The sequence below is a fragment of the Euprymna scolopes genome, chromosome 28 (genome assembly GCF_053919585.1).
Source record: "Euprymna scolopes isolate OS-2025 chromosome 28, ASM5391958v1, whole genome shotgun sequence".
Lineage (NCBI taxonomy): Eukaryota > Metazoa > Mollusca > Cephalopoda > Sepiida > Sepiolidae > Euprymna > Euprymna scolopes.
In genome coordinates, this window is record NC_136509.1 from 40,604,104 (window position 1) to 40,616,620 (window position 12,517).

General features: G+C 33.6%; 1 protein-coding gene and 1 pseudogene across 1 annotated transcript in view; one reads left to right on the plus strand and one right to left on the minus strand.

The window, feature by feature from the left end:
• Window positions 1–12,517, minus strand: part of LOC145249363 (carbonic anhydrase-related protein 10-like) — a gene marked incomplete at its 5' end in the record, with an annotated part of 1,273,381 nt that overhangs the window by 958,739 nt on the left and 302,125 nt on the right. The window lies entirely within an intron of this gene.
• On the plus strand, window positions 12,287–12,404 carry LOC145249937 (5S ribosomal RNA; annotated as a pseudogene).

The window sequence follows — 12,517 nt, forward strand, 5'->3', positions numbered from 1 at the left end:
TATTGCAGAATCAACCACACTTTGCGCAACCACACTTTTTATTAAAACTGCTAATCTTCGTGGGTGTAATGGCTGCCTAACGATAGAGGGTTTACATCAGAATATTTCCTTCTACTTGATGCATGTTTTAACGAAGACTGGGAGCGCATTTCTCCCAGTGAATTAAACGCGCTTCCAGATATCAACCTGGAAATTTCTACGTCTCAGCGCAGTACATACAACGCCCATCGTTCCCAAATGGTCACCCATTGGATACTGACCAGATTCATCGTTGCTTAAATTCCGAGTATATGACATAATCACGTTGACGCACCGGTTTCCGTCAGCAACAATGAACCTGGTCAGTAGCACGCGGGTGACCATTTGGGACTTCCAGGTGGTGTAGGTGCTCTCCGCTTATCTCGGCATCGTTTCCAGTCATCCTGGGCTTCTCCTTGCCACTGGATCAAGCAGTGCCTATTCAGGAAAGGGGTGGGTGGATAGCGCAACCCTTGCCACACAATTACACGTGCGGCTGCCCCTATAGAGGGTATCCTTTGTCTTTCAAGACTCAAGGAAGGCATCGATATATACATTATTCGAGGGTAAACAGTTACATTTGGTCGCTACAAACATCCATCTGTTTCAGTCAATGAAATTTCGTAAGGCGACCCTGAACCACTGGCCTCAATAGAAAAAATGCTTATATATATATATATATATATATATATATATATATATATATATTGCGTAAGGATGAGGGAATAGGCAGAGGAAAAAAGTCTTCACACACCAGATTTCTGTCAATGTAGGACAGTGTACTCTTAGCAGTTCCTCCATAGATGTAGCAACAATACTGCATCTTAGAACGGATCTATCTCTTATACAGGTATAGGATTGCGTTGTTTTTTTCCTTTAATATTACCCATATACAGCTAGAAAACTTTCACCAGATAAAACAATGCTTTCTTTTGAAGATTCATTTTGATAGTAGATTGTCTGAATACTGCTTTAAATTTTTCTATGCATTTTAGTATAATTGCTTTTTCCACATCGAATAAGTGTGAAGTTTAAAGCGCTTTATAAGTTTTGTACCGTAAAACACTTATTTAAATACTAGATGTATGTATGTATAATATCTGAGGGACATGAACGCCCATGCCTTCACGATTCAATGTAACATCCTTAGCAATATGTAGTCCTTTGAGGTAATTGCGACAAGTCCGGGGTAATTGCGTCAACTAGCTAAAAGTGCTCTTTTGGCAACCATGCATATGAAGAGCGGTTTTTTTTTAGTTGGCGCAATTACCCTCCCATTTGGCGAAAATATCCCAAAGTACGGTACTTCTTTATTTTTTTATAATATTCTGAAAGGTTACCATACAGGACTGTACTGGCGTTCCTCAGCCGGGATGAAAGCAATGCATCTAGGAAAGGGAGCTCTATTGAACAAAAACCACACACACACACACAAACCGGGTAGAGAAATCCCATTGACCCTGTACGGCTGGTTAATATCCTAATGTCAGGTAAACTTGTATGGAGAGCGGAACGCCCTCGACTCGCTCTGTTCACAATTAGGCTAATCGTAGCACATTGCAGAGAGTAGAGGGAGTTCTTCGGTCGTGCTGAAAATAATACAACTCAGAAAAGGGGACGGTTTGTTGAAAAGTCAAACCTGATGGTGAGAGTCCGTTGGTCATGTACAGCGATTTTCTAGTAATGTTGTTTTAAACAAAGCAATCGTCTTCAATTTATAATAAGTCAGCAGGAAAATAGTAATAATAGCAAGTAATACTCCTGGCAGTGCGCAATCTGGTCTAACGAGTTAAAATGAATGTCAACTTGAGATCACTTGAATGCCTACTAGGCATTATCCCGAGTGTCTAAGGTCTTTTTCTTACAGCGTTTCACAGAACAACCTGACACGAAAAAAATTTCTCTAGAAGTAAACCCTGACTAAATATTCAAAATCACATAGTATTCGCAGCCTAAATAAGATCTCTTTAATATGGAATTCCACACTAAGAAAGGATGCATCTTTTCCAAGTGATGTTACTTGAAGTAACATTAAAGCTCGATACTCCACCAGACTAGATCAATTCTTTGTCTTGGAATCCCGTTATACAAAAATACCAAAAAGAAAGATATACTATCGCATATTAAAATGGAAAATTATGGAGAGGAAAATTATGTTCCTTATTTCTTTACTAATCCCGTGTTTGAGAGATAAATAACGCTAATGGAACATTCTGATATCTATGTATCTCATACATTCCATTGTTTGCATCAGCTATAGGGCTTCTTTATTTCTGAGAACTTAGACTGAAAGAAACTCAGAGAGTTTAAGATAGCGAAGCATATTAATAAATCTTTCACAAAGCGAGAAGAAAAGTATGATAGAGCTAATAAAGTTTAACAAAACATATACCGCAACTCGAGAGAATAGAAAAAGCCAGCGATGTCAATATGGTCCAGTTTTTGTCGAACCTACTGTCAGGAAAGGACCTTAGACTGCCAGTCTAAGCGCAAAAAAGTGGCGCCTTTAGTATCGTTTCGGGGACATATGTGCTTTAACCTATAGATTAGGTCTTAACTTATAATGCCACTTCGAATATAACTTCAGCTGGGGTTAATAGTAACTAACGGGTAATGTAAGACTCGTCAAAGTTCCTAATTTGCAATCTCCCAAATAGATATACGCTACATTCATTGACCATATTCAGTATGGCAACTGAACTACGCGCACGTTCAGTTTGTTTGTCAAACATAAAAACCTGTAAGCTAATTGAATATTTCAGCGTTTGCTTATAATTTACAATCGATATATTGATTTCAAATAAGCCTTTTCAATCTGAAAAAAATAAATAAATCGAATCAATTATTCATATACTAGTGGAAGCTGAAATACCTAATTTCGCCGGGAGTTATATAAATACTTTATTTTAAGCATTATTTTCAAAGATATGCATATCTACAAGCTAACTTGCTTGTTTTCATTCTAAAAACAGTGATATTAACGTGACCTTAGATAGCGGCGCAAGTCAAAAAGAACCTCTAAAGTGATTGCACAACATCTTATATTATAGAGCAAACAATATGGATCAAATACTATCGCTGGTTGTGTGGCTTGATTAGGTGTTGTTCATACCAGCCGAAGATACGTCTTCGACAATAATTCGGACAGTTCTTTTGTTACTATGAGGCTGTGGTCCGGTCCTGTTCCATCGTAGGGATCGCTGTATACCTTCACAGTCTTTACATTTTCATTGAAAATAGCTTAGTTTATTACTAATCGTATCGGTCGCTTCTGCTGGCAAAATCTGACGGGGGTGCTAAAGCATTTTTCGTAAGCAACGGCGCCCATTCTAGAGTTCGCTGGCTTCCCAAAATATCTGCTTGAGTTTTTGTCTTATGTATAAGAAAAGTCACTTAAATCAATAAATAGTATTGTTTTTGTACGGCATAATCACGTTGACACACCGGTTCGCATTCTATTACCGAGGTTGAGCGATGTTGAGCTTGGACAGCAAAAAAATTAATGACAATTTGGCAATATCAGGTAGTATATGGGTTCTCTGCTTATCTCGGCATTGTTTCCAGTGGTCTAGACTTCTGGTCCTGGATATGACCTTAAAGTATATCCGATGTAAGAACCCAACTTGCAGGCTTTGGGGAGTGTAGAGCAACCCCTTCATCGCCATTTCTCCCAGGTCCACTTTGACCCGAGTGGTAGTACCTATTAGGGTCCCAACTATGGATTAAATAGAAACCGACTTGAAAAAAAAAAAAAAAAAAAAAAAAAACAAATATATTCTATTAAAAGATTTTGCTTCAAAATAACTGGATTCGGCATTAAATAACCTGAAAAGGGTTGATATGCCGTACTCTGGACTTTTACTTGTAACCGAAATAAGGCTGTTTCAATTTAGAAGAGGAGTCTTTAGGAGTGCGCAAGACTTGCTTCACGATATACGCGCAGCCAAACTCAAAGAGGGTATTCTTTGCCTATTAAAATGGAACAGCGTCAATTTATGTAGGTCTTTTTGAGCCCCCTTCTCTTCACATAGTTACACCAACTGCTGATGTATTTTACAATTTAGGGTTAGATACTACGCAGTGGAAATGGTGTGATTTCAAAGTTATTATATTTGTATTTAGCCTTATGTTGGCATTGGAATATCAACTCACTTTTAGTGTTAACCAAAGCGATATTTTGTGGGGAAGTCATTATTCTAACTGACCCGCCTGTGCTTAAAATATAATCCTAATTTTGAAATATCATGTTTATTTTTTAATATTATGTTTATTTTAAATATCACATTTATTTTGAAATATCACGTTTATTTTGAGTTATATTGTTTATTTTGAAATATCATGTTTATTTTAAATATCGTGTTTATTTTAAATATCACGTTTATTTTTAAATATCACGTTTATTTTGAGCTATATTGTTTATTTTGAAATATTATGTTTATTTTTAATAATTATGTTTATTTTTAAATATCATGTTTATTTTAAATATCGCGTTCACTTTGAAATATTATGTTTCTTTTGAAATATCATGTTTCTTTTGAAATATTATTTTTATTTTGAAATCTCATGTTTATTTTGAAATATCATGTTTATTTTGAAATATTATGTTTATTTTAAGATATCATATTTATTTTGAAATAATATTTTCATTTTGAAATATCATGTTTATTTGGAAATGTTTATTTTGAAATATTATTTTATTTTTAAATATCATGTTTATTTTTAAATATGTTTATTTTGAAATGCTATTTTTATTTTGAAATTTCATGTTCATGTTAAAATACCATGTTGTCCGGAATTCCTTGCAGATTTTTCATATTTTGACACGTTAGAACATATCAACTTATCGATGCCTATAATATACATATTCTTCCAGTTAAAGCATCCTTCGTGCGATTATGTAACTTTTGGTTATTATGAAGCCCTTTTAAAATGTGGAATTATAAAACTCATTTTTGTGGCAACTTGCGCTATTATTATGTACCATGCAAAAATGCATCACAAACAATAAAAATATTCAGACTTTGAAGAACATCGAAAATCGAAGAACATCAGATCTTAAAAATAGCTTTTCTTCTTTTATAGATAAAAAGATGTTTTACAGGGGAATATCTTACGTTACACCGGTGTAACTTCGGCCGATATCACGTAAAGTATTACTATTCTTGCTATTATTATTCTAATAATAATCTAATATTGTTATACTGACTGATCAGGATAGCATAGGCGGGTCAGTTAGAATAATGACTTCCCCACAAAATATCGCTTTGGTTAACACTAAAAGTGAGTTGATATTCCAATGCCAACATAAGGCTAAATACAAATATAATAACTTTGAAATCACACCCTTTCCACTGCGTAGTATCTAACCCTAATTTATCCCTCGCTTATCCCCGGCTGATCGTACCTGTAATTCATTTTAAATAATATACAGCGCCTTAATTAGCTTTACTATCTGAATTGAATATATTTCCACATCATAGTCTGCAGTTTCCATAGCTAACAATGAGACTATATACCAGGTTTAAATCCGGAACCTATACAATTATACTTTAACATGAATAGATATATTACTGTAACTACTCACGACCTCCCTAAATATTCTAATTCTTCAGCCCGCAACCTCAATATACTTTAATTGCATAACCTTTTAAACCGTGTCCCTAAATTATTACAGCTGCCATATTGCAGGTTATCATAATTAGCACATGTGTTTTATTTCTAGTATTATTAATATCATTGTTTTATCATCTGGCCACAGTCACTAAATTTGCTAGTATGAATAAAACCTGTGGAAGCACTAACACAAATAGTGCCCTTATTTATCTCACGTCCATTATTATCAAGATCGTTAAGTTTAGTGTAATTCATATCTAGATTAACTTCTGTATTAAAAGAGTCATATAGACTTATCACAATAACAGCTATGATATTAGTTGTTCACTGTAGTATCATTAGGATGATTATTCGTATAAATTATGATAATTGAAATAATCAAATTTTAAATTTTATTTGTCGGTAGTTTATATAATATAATACAATTGGTAGAGAATTTGTTTTCTTCTAAAAAACATTCGCTTTGTTAAAAATATTGATTCTACTGCACTGCGAAAACTACTAACTTAAAATTAGGTTCAAATCCTGGGAATTACTTGCTTTTATTAATCTATGTTCTCACTTTTACAGTTTTACTCTAAAAAATTCATACTTTATTATGCCAACCTATATTTAATTTAAATTATATTATGTTTTAGAATTAATCCGAATAAGTTATTTTTATCTACATCCTATTCTAAATTTTCTTATATCACTATATCTAAGCACTAATTGTTTATCTCTATCCTCGCCCCCTCCCCCTATAAGCAACAATCATCCCCCTCAAGCACAAAATATTTTCAAGTCCCTTTCTTTCTCTTTTCCCCATTCCCCCTCTTCCCTTGCGACTCAATCCGTCCTCCGTAGCTATACCCTTCCCACAAAACTAGACCGCTGCAGTCGATACACTTACTGAAAAATGATAAGCATTTTTCACTCAAACGGCTAATGAGAGCAAGGAGCCTTGCGTTTAAGAAAACCCGGTGATGACTATGTGTGTTTATTTCTGTTTTACCTTACAAGGGATCTAATTTCAAACTTAAACAGATTTTAGATTAAAAAATTACAACAACTTAGTATTAATTCCCTCTCTTCCCCTGCAACTCCCCCATCTGTTTCCAACGGCTTAAAAACTAAAAACGGATATATACATCCTTCGATTAATGATGTTTACAAAAAACAAAGTCACATCTTGGATACAATCACTCCGGTTTGGAATTTTTCTTTTTTCTTCTTCCCCGTCTTTCTTGTTTCTTTAAACTTCTAACAAATTTTATACTAACATTTTAGAAAAAAAAACTACGTAACAGAAAACATTATTTAAGAAGCATAATTATATATTTAATGATTAATATCATGAAATGCAGTTTCAGAAAGTGCAAAAACCAGAATATTCTAGGTCCGCGCTGCAAACCAGTTTCTATCCTCTGACGAGATAAACATTACATTCTTTGATACTTCGCGGAATAAAGATATTTCACCGCCCATTTTTCTATTGGAAGTATTTTGCGGAAAATAAATTGGTACATGTAAATTTATATAATAGTTATATTATATTATAGTTTTTATTTATACTTATGGTTAAGCTCTTCTTCTCATACTCGTATCGAGCATTTTTTAGTTGGTTGGAATAATATAATACATACTAATTGTAAATATATATATATATATATTTATATATTCATATATCTACATACATAAACATGTATATATATACATATGGATTCATATATATACAGCATCTTATATATATACACATTCTTCAATATACATATATACATGTACATTCATGTATATATATATACCTTCATATATATATACATATATACCTTCATATATATACCGTCATATATATACATACATATATACCTTCATATATATATATATATATATATCTTTATATATATACGTATATACCTTCATATATATACCTTTATATGTATACATATATACCTTCATATATATATCTTTATATGTATACATATATACCTTCATATATATATATATATCTTTATATACATACATATATACCTTCATATATATATACCTTTATATATATACATATGTACCTTCATATATATACATATATACCTTCATATATATATACCTTTATATATATACATATGTACCTTCATATATATACATATATGCCTTCATATATACACATACATATATGCTTTTATATATATACATATATACCTTTATATATATATATACACACAAATTTAACATATATACATATATACGTTCATATATATATACATATATATATACATATATAATTCATATATATGCACACATAACTTTATATATATACATATATTTTACATATATATACATATATAGCTTCACATATATACCTTCCTATATATATATATACCTTCATATATATAATACATATATACACCTTCATATATATACATATATAACTTTATATATATACACCTTAATATATACATGTATGACTATATATATATATATATACACACACACCTTCATATATATACATATATGGCTTTATATATGTGTACCTTCATATATAGATATACATGACTTGATATATATATATATATATATATATATATATATATATATATATATATATATATATATGAGGTGATTCCAATAAGTTTCCGGACATTTTTCGTATGGTTATTTTTATTTATATGACACATTGAAAATCTAGTCTAATTCAAAGTAATGTCCTTCCGCTGTAATGTATATGTATTACCGTTCCGACAACTTCTGGAATGCCGCATGGAAGTTGTCTTCGTCACGGGCTTCTTTCATTTTCTCTATTTTCTCATAACAACAGCCTCTAGGGTCTTCTTCGAGCTTTGGGTATATCCAAAATCACAGCGAGCCTGGTCTGAACTATACGGAATTTGAGGATCTGTCTTCAGGCTTATCCTCGCTAAATAGTCTATTACACGGATGGAAACTAGTGCATTGTCTTGGTGGAAATTCCACTGACCTGATTCGAGAAGTATTGGCCCCTTCCGACGCAATATCTTCCTGGATCCTCTTAAAACTTTAAGATAGTTTTCCTTGTTGATTGTCTGTCCAGTAAGTTTCCTGTTCACGTAGATCATGTTCTTGTTCTCCAAAAAAGGGACTATCATAATTTTCTGGGTGGATTTTCTCTGTCTTTCCTTCTTGGGTCTGTGAGAACCAGAAGCCTTCTACTGGGAACTCTGTCTCGTAGTCTCTGGACCATAGGAGTTAATCCAACTTTTACCGCAGATTACCAGAACATCACAAACTGCGGGGTCTAAATTGGTTAGCTCGATTATCTCCCTATTGTCATGACAACGTCTATTTTTCTAATATTCTTCTAGTACCCTTGGGACAAACTTCGCGAAAATCTTCCGCATCTTCAGTTCCTCGCAAATAATTTTGTGCACGGTTCCTACACTGATGCCAAACTGTGGACTTATTATCTCAAAGACGCATGACGATGCTTACCATTGAGATTCTTTATTTGGCCCATCAACTCTTGTGTTCTGACTTACTTATTCTTTTCACACCTATCATCATCTTTTATAGACTCTCTGCCTAGCTTGATTCTCTTATGCTACTCAAAAACTGATGCTTGATTCATGCAATATGGCCGAGAGTTTAATTAATTCTGTAACTGCTTATTTGAACAGGAAGCATAGAGATTTATATCATAGTTTTGAAGTAAATTCCACCGGTGAGAAATGGTCATTAACAACATAATTTTTTCACGTGATGTATATATTTGAAATTTTATTCCAATTATCCATCATTAATACTCGTCTTTATTTGGACTATATGCAATTTTCACATATCAAATAATTTTCCTAAAGCAGCGTATAGAAAATTTCTTACCTCCCGTGTAAAAGGAAAACGGTGTTTCCCTTTTTGTAAATTTTTTTCTTTAATTCCCTTTCTAATATTTGTGATTACATTAGGCAAGCAAACAAATATTCTATTTAATGACACATTCCTTCAAAAACGATAAGAGGAAAAAAAAGCATCCATTAAAAAACACATACGTTCATCTCAGAATTTGTAGAGCAATAACATAATGAATTTTCAAGAATCTGATCAAGATAATTTTAAGTGGCTGTGCAAAAAAAGTCTGGAAACTTATTGAACGCACCTCGTATATATTGTCTCTGTTGCTAGATAGACAAGTTCGACAAACGAAAATCGAAACTCAATGATTTAATTGACAGTTGTAATCTCTAAGCCTTCCACATCCCGAGCCGTAAGTGACTGAAATGTCAGTGTTTGTAAACATTATCAACAAGCGTAGAGTGCTTCATTATTGGGAACGATAGAGAGAGCGGGGACGATCCAGGTAGTCAAAGTAGGAGAGAGAGATAGTATGTGTGTGTGTGTGTGTGTGTGTGTGTGCATGCGTAGAACGCAAGAAGGAGAAAGAGAAATAGAGAGAGAAAGATAAGTATGTGTGATAGAGAAATAGTGTGATAGAGAGCGTGTGAAAGAGTCATGTATTTTTAATGTATTCTTCTGCCAAAAAAAAAAAAAAAAAAAAATCCCCATTGCTGTTCACATGATGAATATCAAATGCATGCTGCACAGGGAACTGAAATCATCGCTGTTAAACAAAATCTTATTGAATATTAGTTGGACGCCCGGCGTTGCCCGGTCGTACAATACGCTCAAACATTATACTTAAATTTATGCAGATTGCGTATGTATTACTACATAATCAAACTTCTATTATATATTACGTGGAATAACTTGCCCGGTGAGCTAATTCGCAAAAATAAATAAATAAAATAAAATAATAAAGATAATGTTGTCCATCAAATTCCCTCTATGTTGGTTTACACTATCGCTTCAGATGATATTTGGGTTTGACGATGAATGCCCTGTAAAAATTACTTTTGATTAATGTTTTCCTTCAAAGTCTGCAAACGAAAAAATGATTTGCAGCGATTTATCCCATTTTACTGTAAATTGAACTCATTAATAAGAAAAAAATAAATAAAATTGCGAAGTACACCCAGGCTTGAACAGGTGACTATTCGATCTGTTGTAGAATACTCTACCACTGCGCCGTATCTCTAGATGAACATAAGTCTTTTTTTTTTTAAATGATTTACTTAGAATTGAATGTCCCTTGATATGATGAGAATTATTTCCTTTGACTGGTGTAACGCAAAATATTCTCATGTAAAAATTATCTTTCATATATAAGAAAGAAAGACTATTTGTAAGATAGGATTTTTTCGATTTTCGATACTTTTTTTTTTTTTTACACAGTGATCACCACTTATCAAGGCCCGGAAGCCACTAAGGGATAAGGGTTATTGCAAGTACATTACGTTAGTGTGGAGATTTGATGAAGTGTTTACTTAATGGGGCGGTTCGTTAGAAATTTGTTAACGCTGGATTTGAAGACATCCAAGTTGTAGTCCGGTGGGAAGCAGGCAGACGGAACAGAGTTCCACAGGCGTGCAGTTCTAAGAAAGAAGCTTTGTTCATGGAATCCGCGTTTTGATTTAGGCACAGATATAGAGTGGGGGAAATTTTTCACAGTGGATTCAGCTAGACGGGTGTTTTTCGTGAAAGATTGGCGAGGGGGGACCAGAGATTGGAGTTCAGACGAGCACCTGCCATGGAAATAACGATAAAACAAGGATAGGCTCGCAACGTCTCTTCTGTGGGAGAGAGGTTGCAGGGTAGAGAAAAGGGCATCCCCCACTTATCGGAGGAATTTCTATATAGAACTATCTAAGAACACTGCCAGACATATAAATTACCTTTGTGTGAAATTTGCAAAAGATGTGTTTAACCATATCAGAATCTATAAGGAAGGAACTCGCACACACAAAGTGAGTTTTATATCATAGAGAAGATAGAGAAAGAGATTCGTTAACTTTGAAAACGTGTAAGCACCTATTATCCCCGGCGCTTTCTGCAGTAAACCACCTGCATGTGCTTTTTATTCCTTCTAAGCGAACACTTTCACTGTCCTGTAACCGTACGTGTGTGCGCGCGTCTAAATCGATTCGTGTATATCTCTCGCCTTCCGTGTTCCAGCGCCCCCAGGCTCTAAGTAGACTTTTATTCGTTCATTAGTTCGTTTGTGATTCCACAAAAATTTCTAATAAAAACGCACTGAATCATATTTGAAAAGTTATCTTTGTTTTTGCATCGCAAAAATTAAAACAAAAGCAAAAGCCGTATTTATTTGAAGAAACAACACAAACAAAAAACGCCCTTTTAAAATTGTATAACGTTGAAACTTCGCAATCAATGTGTGTGTTTTTATAATGGATGCTTTTTTTTTCTCTTATCCACCATTTTTGAAGGATGGTGTCATTAAATAGAATATTTGTTTGCTTGCCTAATGTAATCACAAACATTAGAAAGAATAAAGGAAAAAAATGTTACAAAAAGGGAAACACCGTTTTCCTTTTACGCGGAATATGATAACTTTTCTATACGCTGTTTTAGGAAAATTATTTGATATGTAGAAATTGCGTATAGCCCAAATAAAGACGAGTAATAATGATGGATAATTGGAATAAAATTTAAAATATATACATCACGTGAAGAAAGTATTTTGTTAATGACTATTTCTCACTGGTGGAAGTTACTTTACTTCAAGACTATGATATATATTTCTACGATTATATAAATTAAAATATTATATAAACAGGAACTTCGTCTGTGAGTATACGACAGAATCACGTTTGACACACCGGTTCCTGTCCGATCACCGAAGTTAAGCAGCGATGAGCCTGGCTACTACCAGATGGGTGACCATTTGGGACTTCCAGGTGCTGTATGTAGTTTCCGTTTATCTTGGCATTGTTTCCAGTCGTACTGCACTTCTCCTTGCCACTGGACTTAATGGACACAAGCAGTGCCGAATCAGAAGTGTGGTTGGAGATTGCGCAACCCT